The 10,225-nt window shown below is 49.8% G+C and overlaps 1 long non-coding RNA gene across 1 annotated transcript; it reads left to right on the top strand.

Annotated features, from left to right (window-relative positions):
- The first annotated feature begins 2,942 nt into the window (after nucleotides 1–2,942).
- LOC122691612 lies at nucleotides 2,943–9,957 on the top strand. Its single transcript, XR_006340463.1, has 3 exons — nucleotides 2,943–3,227; nucleotides 3,313–5,346; nucleotides 9,914–9,957. It is a non-coding gene; the product is annotated as an uncharacterized LOC122691612 (long non-coding RNA).
- The last annotated feature ends 268 nt before the right edge of the window (nucleotides 9,958–10,225 follow it).

Below are 10,225 nucleotides of genomic sequence, written 5' to 3' on the forward strand. Positions count from 1 at the left end.
ACCTCTGTGTCAATGACCTGGGAGAGTCCAGTCTATTCATCTTGGAGGATAATCACCTGTGAGATAAACAATTATCTTCTAAAACACAATAAAATGCAATACCCAGTGCTGGCAAGGATGTGGTAAAACAACACCCTTGTGCTCTACCCACGGGAATAGAAAGCAAATTGGCAACCGGTCCCAAGAGCTTTGACCACACTTGGACACTGACTATTTAATTTGTTCTGGCCAACTGCCCCAGGGAAATAATTCTCAATACTTCATATGGGAAGTTGCTAAATAAATAGTCACTCAGTTGAATTGAGCTGGACCTCAAAGCAGCCAGGGAGCTGGACGAGGAGAAGAAGAGTCAGCAGTGAGCTCTGCGTATGACTCACACACCCTTGAGGTTCATAACCAAATGTGAAAGCCCACAGGCGGGAGAGCAGGTCCAGGGCTGAGGAGGGACATCCCTTCCTGCCTGCTGGGTGGCCACCCTGTCGTCATTCTCTTCCTTCCATTGGAGCCCCTCCCAGGTCTCTTCTTCCCACCAGGTGGAAGGGTCACCACCACGACTTTCCCGCAGAGAGAGAGGGAGGAGGCGAGGGAGAGAAGAGCCTGCGTCAGAGAATGGGAGAGGGAAGAGAGGGTGCCGGGGAGTGTGGGGATGAGGGAGAGGCTCCATGGCATTTAGAAGCTTGAGGCTGGAGCCAGGAGCAGGAGTGCAGATGCTCCTGAAGATAGCTGCTACCACGAGTGTTCAGATGCAGGGACCACACCAGACCCCGGTCCTCACTTGGTGGACTTGATCGAGGGTAACTGCCATTTAATGAGAAAGCACAAAGGGTGCCCCTGGCAGTGGAACAAGCCCATTTCCCTCCACCCTGCTGCCTGAACACAAACACGGTGGCTGTCCCACCCTGGTCCTCGGGCCACTCACTCGAGTGGCAGAGAAGTGAGCGGGAAGGAGCCCTGAGCCCTGAAGACTCTGTGGAGCAGAGGCACCCACGCACCGCAAACAGCCCACTTCAGGACTCCCATTACCTGACAGCAGCGTCAATGTCTATCATTTTAAGCTGTTCTCTTTTTCAACTTGCACCACACATAGCCGAGTTTAATCCTAAGTAGCACAGTGACCAGTAGATAACAAAGATATTACTCAGTGTCATAAACATCAGCATTCTAATTATAATTACTATTATGCTTAATGATGTACAGTTAAAACATTCTATCACTTAGACCTAGAACTTCACCTTGAGCTCACACCTCAGGGGGGGCCCACAGTTTGGTTAACAGTCCTCAAATTTTTCTTAACTGCCTCTGGTGACCGGAACCAGACAGGTAGGCAGTACCATCCAGGTAGGACACCCCAATTCAGGATGGGACCCATCTGAGCTTTGGTCCTCATTCCCCCTCGAGTCTCCAAGAGGTTGACTAGATGCCCTGAGTTTGGAGACCTGTGTCTGTGGGTCATCTGGGGTTCTGTGGCCACTGGTACCACTGACTGATATAGTATATTTTATGCAGGGTCACATGAGCCTAGGCCACCAGAATAGACTCTATTTTGGAGTCATTCAGATTGTTTATTAAGATAAGAGTCCTGCAAAAAATATCTGCCTGGAGCCCCACACATCGTAGGGGCAGCCCTATCATTATTATTAAATGATAATAATTACTGCTAATAACAAGTGCATGTGTGTGTGCTAAGTCACTTCAGTCATGTCCAACTCTTTGCAACCCAATGGACTGTTGCCCGTTAGGCTCCTCTGTCCATGGGATTCTCCACGCAAGAATACTGGAGTGGGTTGCTTCACCCTCGTCCAGGGGATCTTCCCAACCCAGGGATCAAACCCACATCTCTTATATCTCCTGCTTTGGCCGGTGGGTTCTTTACCACTAGTGCCAGCTGGGAAGCCCACTAATGACAAGCAGTCCCTGTCAGTCAAACTCCACAGCAATAAAGCTAATCCCCTCCTGCGAAAGTTGAGGGAGTTCGGGACCAACTTCCCATAGCCAAGCAGAGGCCAACCCATCAGTGTCCCACAAGATTCCTCTCCTGGGGGAGTAGAAACCCATGCCCCTCCCTCTCCACCACCCTCCCTCCCAACCTGCCAGCTGAAGGCTTCTCAAAAAGGTGAGCAGGTGCTTTTCTCTCGCCTTCTCTCTCTGCTGCTGCTGCTAAGTCATGTCAGTCGTGTCCGACTCTGTGTGACCCCATAGATGGCAGCCCAACAGGCTCCTCTGTCCCTGGGGTTCTCCAGGCAAGAATACTCTGTCTCTCTATCTCTGTTTAAAATGGCTGCAGGAGTCCAGCAAACACTGAGGAAGTAGGTTGACGGGGTGGCCGGGGCCCTGCCAGGCACTGAGAGCCGCACACACTGACTCGTTTCGTCACGCGGCCACCCAGTGAGTTAGGCTGCCGCGTGTGCCCAACTTACAGGTGAAGAGACCAGGGCACAGGGCCCACCCAGCCTTAGGACGTGGACAAGCCCAGACTCAACCTGAGGCTGTGCCTGGATGCAGAACCCCACGCAGAGAGCGAGGAGTAAGCAGGGAAGAAGGTGAAGCAGACAGTGCAGAGGGTGGACAGAGTCACATTAAATTGTTACAACATCTTGGTTGTGGAGTAAAAAGTTGAAATGGTCTCCCACACTCGCTGTGCCTTAGAGTCTTGGAGGGAGGCTCTTAGCCTGGCACCCTCAGACCCGAGCTTGAGAGAGACTCTGCCTGAGCAGATTGGGAGGGAGCCTGAGAACCAGTATCTTAACTCCTAGGTGATTCAGCCCTGCCATCAGGGGGAGGAAATACCAGATTAAATGATCTCTAAATGCATCCTCCCTTCCAGCATTCTGGCCACTCCATCACCTCTGGGGAGGCAGGCCCCTCCCTGCCTCCTCAATGCAACACAGGCAGGCTTCTTGTATCTCATTTTTATGTTGCAGACAAGGAGGCTGAGACCCAGAGCGGCAGAGTGCCGGGGCCATGGTCATCCCCTGGCTTACTGACAGAGCTCACTGCCCTCCTTTCCCTTCCTCCAGGCTCTCAGCTCCAGCCTGGACCCACTCGGCGCTGTCTCCCTCTGCCACGGAGAGCAGCCTGTGCTACAAACAGGAGAGTCAAGACAAAAAAACAGACGAGAAGGAGAGTGCCCCACGAGGGTGCCCGTGTCCTCTCGCCATCAAGCCACCATGGTCCTCGCCAGCCTGACAGCTGGGGGCGTCCTCTCAGGTGGACACCTCCCGGGGAAGGTAAGAGCCGTGATGCCCGTGGGGGGCGGGGCTGGCGGGGACACACTGGCCCATCCAGCAATCTGTTTCCAATTCCCTGATACAGGGGCGATTTATCCTCCTCACTGGCGGCCGCGGGCTCTGCATGCCTCAAGGATTACACGCTGAGTGAACTCTGTCGGCAGCGAGTCAACGGGAGGCAGGACAACGCGTTCCATTGTTCCCACCCGCCTTCCCAGGGCCCTGATTGGCAAGAAAATGTCTCCGAGAGATGGATTGAAAGAAAACATTCCCCAGGCCGAGGTCTCCCCACCAGACTGATTAGCTACCAGCACTCAGATGGCTCTTTGCAAGACTGGTGGACTGCAGTCTTTTCTGTTACCAAAAAGGCTCTCTTCTCCCTCATCGACCCCTGTTACCTGGGAAATTAACTTCAAAATGAGGGGGTCCCTGGGGACCACCCACCCCGACTTCCCAGGGCAGGCCAAACTGAAAATACTCCACCTATCACTATTTATTAGTGTAACTGTTACTAACAGTTTATTGAGCATTTACTAGCGTCAAACATCGTACTAAGCTGCGTTAACTGTCTCAACAATAGTTATCAGACAGCATCAGGCATACAGTATTCGTCTGCATGTGATGAGGCCTGCCTCCTCCTCAGTCCTGACCACGCAGCCTGGCCGGCTCATGGCAGCCCTGGCTCTCCCTCAGCGGGAGGCACAGTGAGGGGTCTCAGAAGGGATGCGTGCAGCCGCGGGCTTACGACCACCCAGCACGGGTCATCACAGCCATGTGTGTGTCATCGCACTGGATAAATGACATCAAGGAGAGGGCCATGCAGAATGCCTTCCCTTTATCTGAAGGGCCTGGGCCAGTCACTGACCAAAGGGGACTGGTGGAGGTTTCTAGGGGCGGAAAGGAGCTGGGAGCCGAAGGAAGAGATGGGATACAAGAGATGGACATGCAGGAGGAAGACGTGTCAGGCCTGTGCAGAGCAGAGGCAGAAGGGAGAGCCTGGAAGGCCAAAGCAAGGAGCTGGGAAGCAGACTGTTCCTGCGCCTGTTTCCTGTGTGCAGAGCTCTCCTGTGAGATCCACCGGCCCGCTTCCCCAGCCTCAGAAAATGTTGCCAGAAGTTCACTGCAGGGGAGGCAGTTGTACAAGTGAGAAAACGCCTTTCAAGGATGGCACCTGTTTGTCATTCATTCCTCTCACTCCATCCTGGTCAGACACCACTAGTCAACCATGGGCTCTCCAGAAAGTCTCTAGCAATTGATCAGAGTTTATGCATGAAACAAAACCCTTTGGCTATACATGCTTGGCTCAGGTGATTTTTACCTCCTCAACCCCCTCTTATGTTATTTATGGCCATAACTTTCCACCCTTTTGACCACCAAACATGGGCCCATGGCCTCGTGTGGCAGCCTGCAGCCAAGCTCCAGCCCACTGCCCTGAGTGCAGGCTGTCTTCTCCAAATCACGCGAGAAAGCACGTACCTGGCATGGCACTTCGGAGCATGGCTGTTTGAGGGGTTGACCTTGGGTTTTGGACCAAATGCTGCCTTCCCTGGGACCTATCTCTCCCTGTTAGAAAGGTATGCATATGACAGCAATAAAATGGAAACCAAGCCAGGACTGTGTAGAGCCTGGAGAGGCCAGCGCCAGGGCCAGTGGAGCCTTGGGCCAAACAGAACTGGCCAGGCAGATCCACTGACATGAAGTCTTGCAACTTGGACCTTCCACCATAAGAGGCCCTCTCCCTATCTGTCTTCCAAGCAGTCCCAGTGAGATGGAACATTGCTACCTAGGAAAAAAACCTCTGAACACACTCATTCCTGCCTTCTCAAAGCTTTCTGTCTCTGTTACAAAAACACACACAAGCTTCAGCTAGGAATACGAAAATAAAAGAATAAAAGTGAGCAAAAGAGCAGAATGGTTATAAGAAGAGATGGAGGGGAGTTCAATGCATCCTGAACAGTGGCCTGGGGCCCCATGCTCAGAAGGGCCCTGTGACTGTTCAATACTCTGATGTCGCCATCTTGAAATTCTGAACAATCTTGTTTTTTCACCAGCTCATTCCTGCTGGAGACCTTGAGGAGATGGTGCAGGACCTGCCTCAGCCTAGCCCCACCCCCCACAGGTGAGGAGTCTGGGGCACTCATCCTCCACCTCTGTCCATCATAGACTGAGGACCCCCAGTATCTCTGCTCTACCCAGGTGTGGGCTGAGAGGAGCTGTCAGGGGAAGTCTGGGGTACCTGCGGAAGGTCATCAGCATGTACTGGGAAGAAGGGTGCTGAGGGCAGGAGGGCCAGGCAGTGGCAACTGCAAGCACTAAGAATCACAGACCTAGAGCATATGCAGCTAGGGAGCGGGGGTACCTACACTAACACCAGGAGAAAACTGTCCCTAGCCACAGCCTTCTAATCCTACACAGCGCTTAGTGCTAGTGCAAGCTAAGAATCCCAGAAGCTCACCGTCCACCCTTCCACAGCATCTCACAGCTCTCTGTCTTGGATTATGACACAACCTACTTAAAACTTAGGACAAAATGCAGACTTGCCCCCGTGGCCTCCAAGGCCGACCACTCCATGGCCTGGTCCCTAACCCTCGCCTGCCCCTGTGCTGGCTTCTCCTCACACCAAGTCGCTTCTCACCTGTGGGCCCTTCTAGAAGCTTTGAACCCTGACTGCAAATGTCCAGTCCAGTCCATCTCTCCTTCGTGTTGGGACCTTTGTCATCCTTCAGGGGACAGCTCAGATGTCACCTGCACAGAGAGGCCTTCCCAGACCAGCTAGCTTCCCTGTCCATTAGTTTCTAGCATAGCACCTGTCTGTTTCCTCTAGAGCAGTCATCACAGTCAGTTGTGAAGTTTTTATTTATTTCCTCTCCAATCGACACTAACTTGAAATCCCATGAGGCAGGTACCATGTTTGTTTTGTTCACTGAAACAGTCCTAGAGCTTGGAACCGTGCCCAGAGGCTCAATATTTAGCAAATGAACAATGATTTTGACTTTCTGAAGCTCTCTGCCTTCAAGGGGAATATCCAGTGGTCACCAGGAAAATGGGAAACAGTTAAAGCATAACCACTGTCACATGTGGCAGCTGGACCCCAAAGACAACACAGGATTGGGGGCTTGATGCCCTCCCCCAAAGACATCCACTACTAATCCCTGGGAATTGTGAGTACATCACCTCACAAGACAAAAGGGAATGAAAGTTGCAGACGGAAGTAAGTTTGCTAATCAGCTGACCTTCAAATGGGGAGGTCATTTTGGATTCCCCTAGGTGGGTGCAGTGTAATCACAGGGACCTGAATGTGGGAGAGAAGGTGGAGGAGTCAGAAAAAGAGCTGAGATGACAGAGGCAGGGTCAGAGAAATGCAACATTGCTGACTTTGAGGCTGGAGGAAGGGGCCACAAGGCAAGGCATGTGGGCACCTCTGGAAGCTGGAAAAGGCCAAGAAACATTCTCCTCTGGGGCCTCCAAAAGGAACACAACCCTGCGACACTGACTTTAGCCCAGTGAGACCCACATCAGACTAGACTTCAGATTTCCAGAACAGTAAGAGAATTGGTTGGTGTTCTGAGAAACCAGGGTGATGATCCTTAGTTACAGCAGTCACAGGACACTAACTCACTCTGGCAGTGCTTTCTCTACGAATACCATTTGATTCCTGAAGCAGTCCTGTACTTGGGAACGTCAGTGTCCCCATTTTATGGACGAGGAAACTGAGGCACAGAGGGACAAAGCTGTTGCCTGGTTCCAGAGCTAATAGATGGCAGAGTGGGGCTGTGCACCAGGAGGTGGAGCCCAGAGTTCATGCTGGTGCCCAGCGGCTGCCTCCACAGAGTGGCTCTGGTGACTGGAGGAGACAACAGGTGTGAACACGGAGCACAGCTCTGGTGCACGAGAAACCCTTATCACCTAGGCTTGGCTGTGGTCAATAGCATGGGTCTGATTCCTGCTCAGAGGGCCAATGGCTGTCATCTGAAATGATCCTCCATGGTTTGCCATAGATCCCTCGATCACCAGGCAAGGCACTGGTATGCAGACTGGCTGATGTACTGCACATCAACAGCTATGCTGCAATAAGGAAGCCCTGAGCTTGGGGCTAGTGATAGAAGGCCGGGGTTAGAATTTCCGCTGGCACCAGTCAGCACACACCCTGTGTGGGGTACGGTGGAGATCACCCAGGAAGGAGGGGTATGTGGCAGTGCCATGTCTGTTCCCCTATGCCTCTCTGACCCACTGCTCTGTAAACCTGCAGAGCCCCCGAGGCTTTCTGCTCCCCCTGACCAGCTGCACAGAGCTGGTCGAATCTCCTGCTGAATATGGGGGAGTGTGGGTTTTCCTCATCCCATCCATCTGGGAGCGGCTGCTCATATGCTTCATCTAACTTGTGCTCCAGGGCAACAGGACATGTGGACACGGAGATGGATCGTCTCCTGAAACGATCCCTCTGGGAGGGCAGGCCCAGCGCTACAAAACCAGCTGTGTGCTCATCGAGGCAAAGGGCAGGCGGCCACAGAAAACAGCCCTGCCCAGTTCCCTCTGCAGCAGAGACATCCCAAAACCTCTGCTTCCTGCTGCCTCTCTCCCCCGGACCCTGGCGCCAGGTTTACACTTAACCCTGAAAAATGAGAAAGGGCACAGCTGGGAAGCCAGAGGCAGTGGAGCTCTGTAAAGGGGCCCTGAATTTTTAAAAAGTTAAAGATTAAAAGTAAATCATCAGTGACTTACAAAGAAAGCATTTCTCTCCAATCCCGAGGTTCTTAACCTTAAGAGGAACTTGGGCCCCCTTGGAAGTCTTATGAAACTAACGAGCCCCTTCTTGGAATGTTCATAAACACAAAAATTTGCAGGATTACCAAGGAAACAATTATATTGAAATACTGTGATCAAACTGTTTTTAATTGTATATAGTCAATATATGGGCTTTTTTAGAAACATAGATTTCACAGAGAGTCTAACAGCTTCTTTGACTCATAGGAGCACCGAGCTCAAATTACATTTCAAAATAGTAGCTGTGACTGTACTATGATGGGGAACATCTATGATTTCACTGGTGATGTGGTCTCAGATTCTGTTAGTGCCACTGGGTTGTTGCCTTTGACCATAACAGAAGGAAATGCTACATTTAGGTCAGGCAAAATAAGGATGTATAATAATGTTTTTTCCTCTAGGTTTGTCAATCCCCTGAATCCTCTCCACAGATAGCTTGGTTAGGAATGAGGAACCCCAGTGACAACCACGATGACAGTCACTCCCGGATGCCCCTTGGTTCTCACCCAGACAGTCAGCAAAGAGAAGACACCCAGGGCAAGCCTTCAGCACCTTCAAGCCAGTACATGAAGTGTAAGACATTCTAAATTTCATGTTGGGAAAAAAAGAACACCCTCAAACAGGGGGATAATTTTGAAAGTTTTGGTGGCTATGCTTAGATACAGAATTTAGTCATTTTTTCCCCTGAGTCTATCACTTATATATATATAAGTATATATATATATATATATATATATATATATATATATAATTCATAAAAGAGGACATTCACTGGGTAGAGATGACTGCAGAGAGCTTTCACATTAAATTCTGCACATAAGTACTGTTATCTGCATATCTGAGGTTACTGACATTTCTCCCAGCAATCTTGATTCCAGCTTGTGCTTCATCCAGCCCAGCATTTCTCATGATGTATTCTGCATATAAGTTAAATAAGCAGGGTGACAATATACAGCCTTGAAGTACTCCTTTTCCTATTTGGAACCAGTCTGCTGTTCCATGTCCAGTTCTAACTGTTGCTTCCTGACCTGCGTACAGATTTCTCAAGAGGCAGGTCACAGTGGTCTGGTATTCCCATCTCTTTCAGAATTTTCCACAGTTTATTGTGATCTACACAGTCAAAGGCTTTGGCATAGTCAATAAAGCAGAAATAGATGTTTTTCTGGAATTCTCTTGGTTCACAAATTCTCTTGGAAGTTCATGGTTCACAAATTGCTGAAGCCTGGCTTGGAGAATTTTAAGCATTACTTTACTAGCGTGTGAGATGAGTGCACTTGTGCGGTAGTTTGAGCATTCTTTGGCATTGCCTTTCTTGGGGACTGGAATGAAAACTGACCTTTTCCAGTCCTGTGGCCACTGCTGAGTTTTCCAAATTTGTTGGCATATTGAGTGCAGCACTTTCACAGCGTCATCTTTTAGGATTTGAAATAGTTCAACTGGTATTCCATCACCTCCACTAGCTTTGTTCATAGTGATGCTTCCTAAGGCCCACTTGACTTCACAATCCAGGATGTCTGGCTCTAGGTGAGTGATCACACCATTGAGATTATCTGGGTCGTGAAGATCTTTTTTGTATAGTTCTTCTGTGTATTCTTGCCATCTCTTCTTAATATCTTCTGCTTCTGTTAGGTCCCTACCATTTCTGTCTTTTATTGTGCCCATCTTTGCATGAAATGTTCCCTTGGTATCTCTAATTTTCTTGACAAGATCTCTAGTCTTTCTGATTCTATTGTTTTCCTCTATTTCTTTGCATTGATCACTGAGGAAGGCTTTCTTATCTCTCCTTGCTATTCTTTGAAACTCTGCATTCAAATGGGTATATCTTTCCTTTTCTCCTTTGCTTTTCACTTCCCTTCTTTTCACAGCTATTTGTAAGGCCTCGTCAGACAGCCATTTTGCTTTTTTGCATTTCTTTTTCTTAGGGATGGTCTTGATTCCTGTCTCCTGTACAATGTCACGAACCTCCATCCATAGTTCATCAGGCATGCAGATGACACCACCCTTATGGCAGAAAGTGAAGAAGAACTAAAGAGCCTCTGATGAAAGTGAAAGAGGAGAGTGAAAAAGTTGGCCTAAAGCTCAACATTCTGAACACTAACATCATGGCATCCAGTCCCATCATTTCATGGCAAATAGATGGGGAAACAGTGGGAACAGTGGCTGACTGGAATCACTGCAGCCATGAAATTAAAAGATGCTTACTCCTTGGAAGGAAAGTTATGACCAACCTAGAC

This window comes from Cervus elaphus, chromosome 4, assembly GCF_910594005.1.
Source record: "Cervus elaphus chromosome 4, mCerEla1.1, whole genome shotgun sequence".
NCBI lineage: Eukaryota > Metazoa > Chordata > Mammalia > Artiodactyla > Cervidae > Cervus > Cervus elaphus.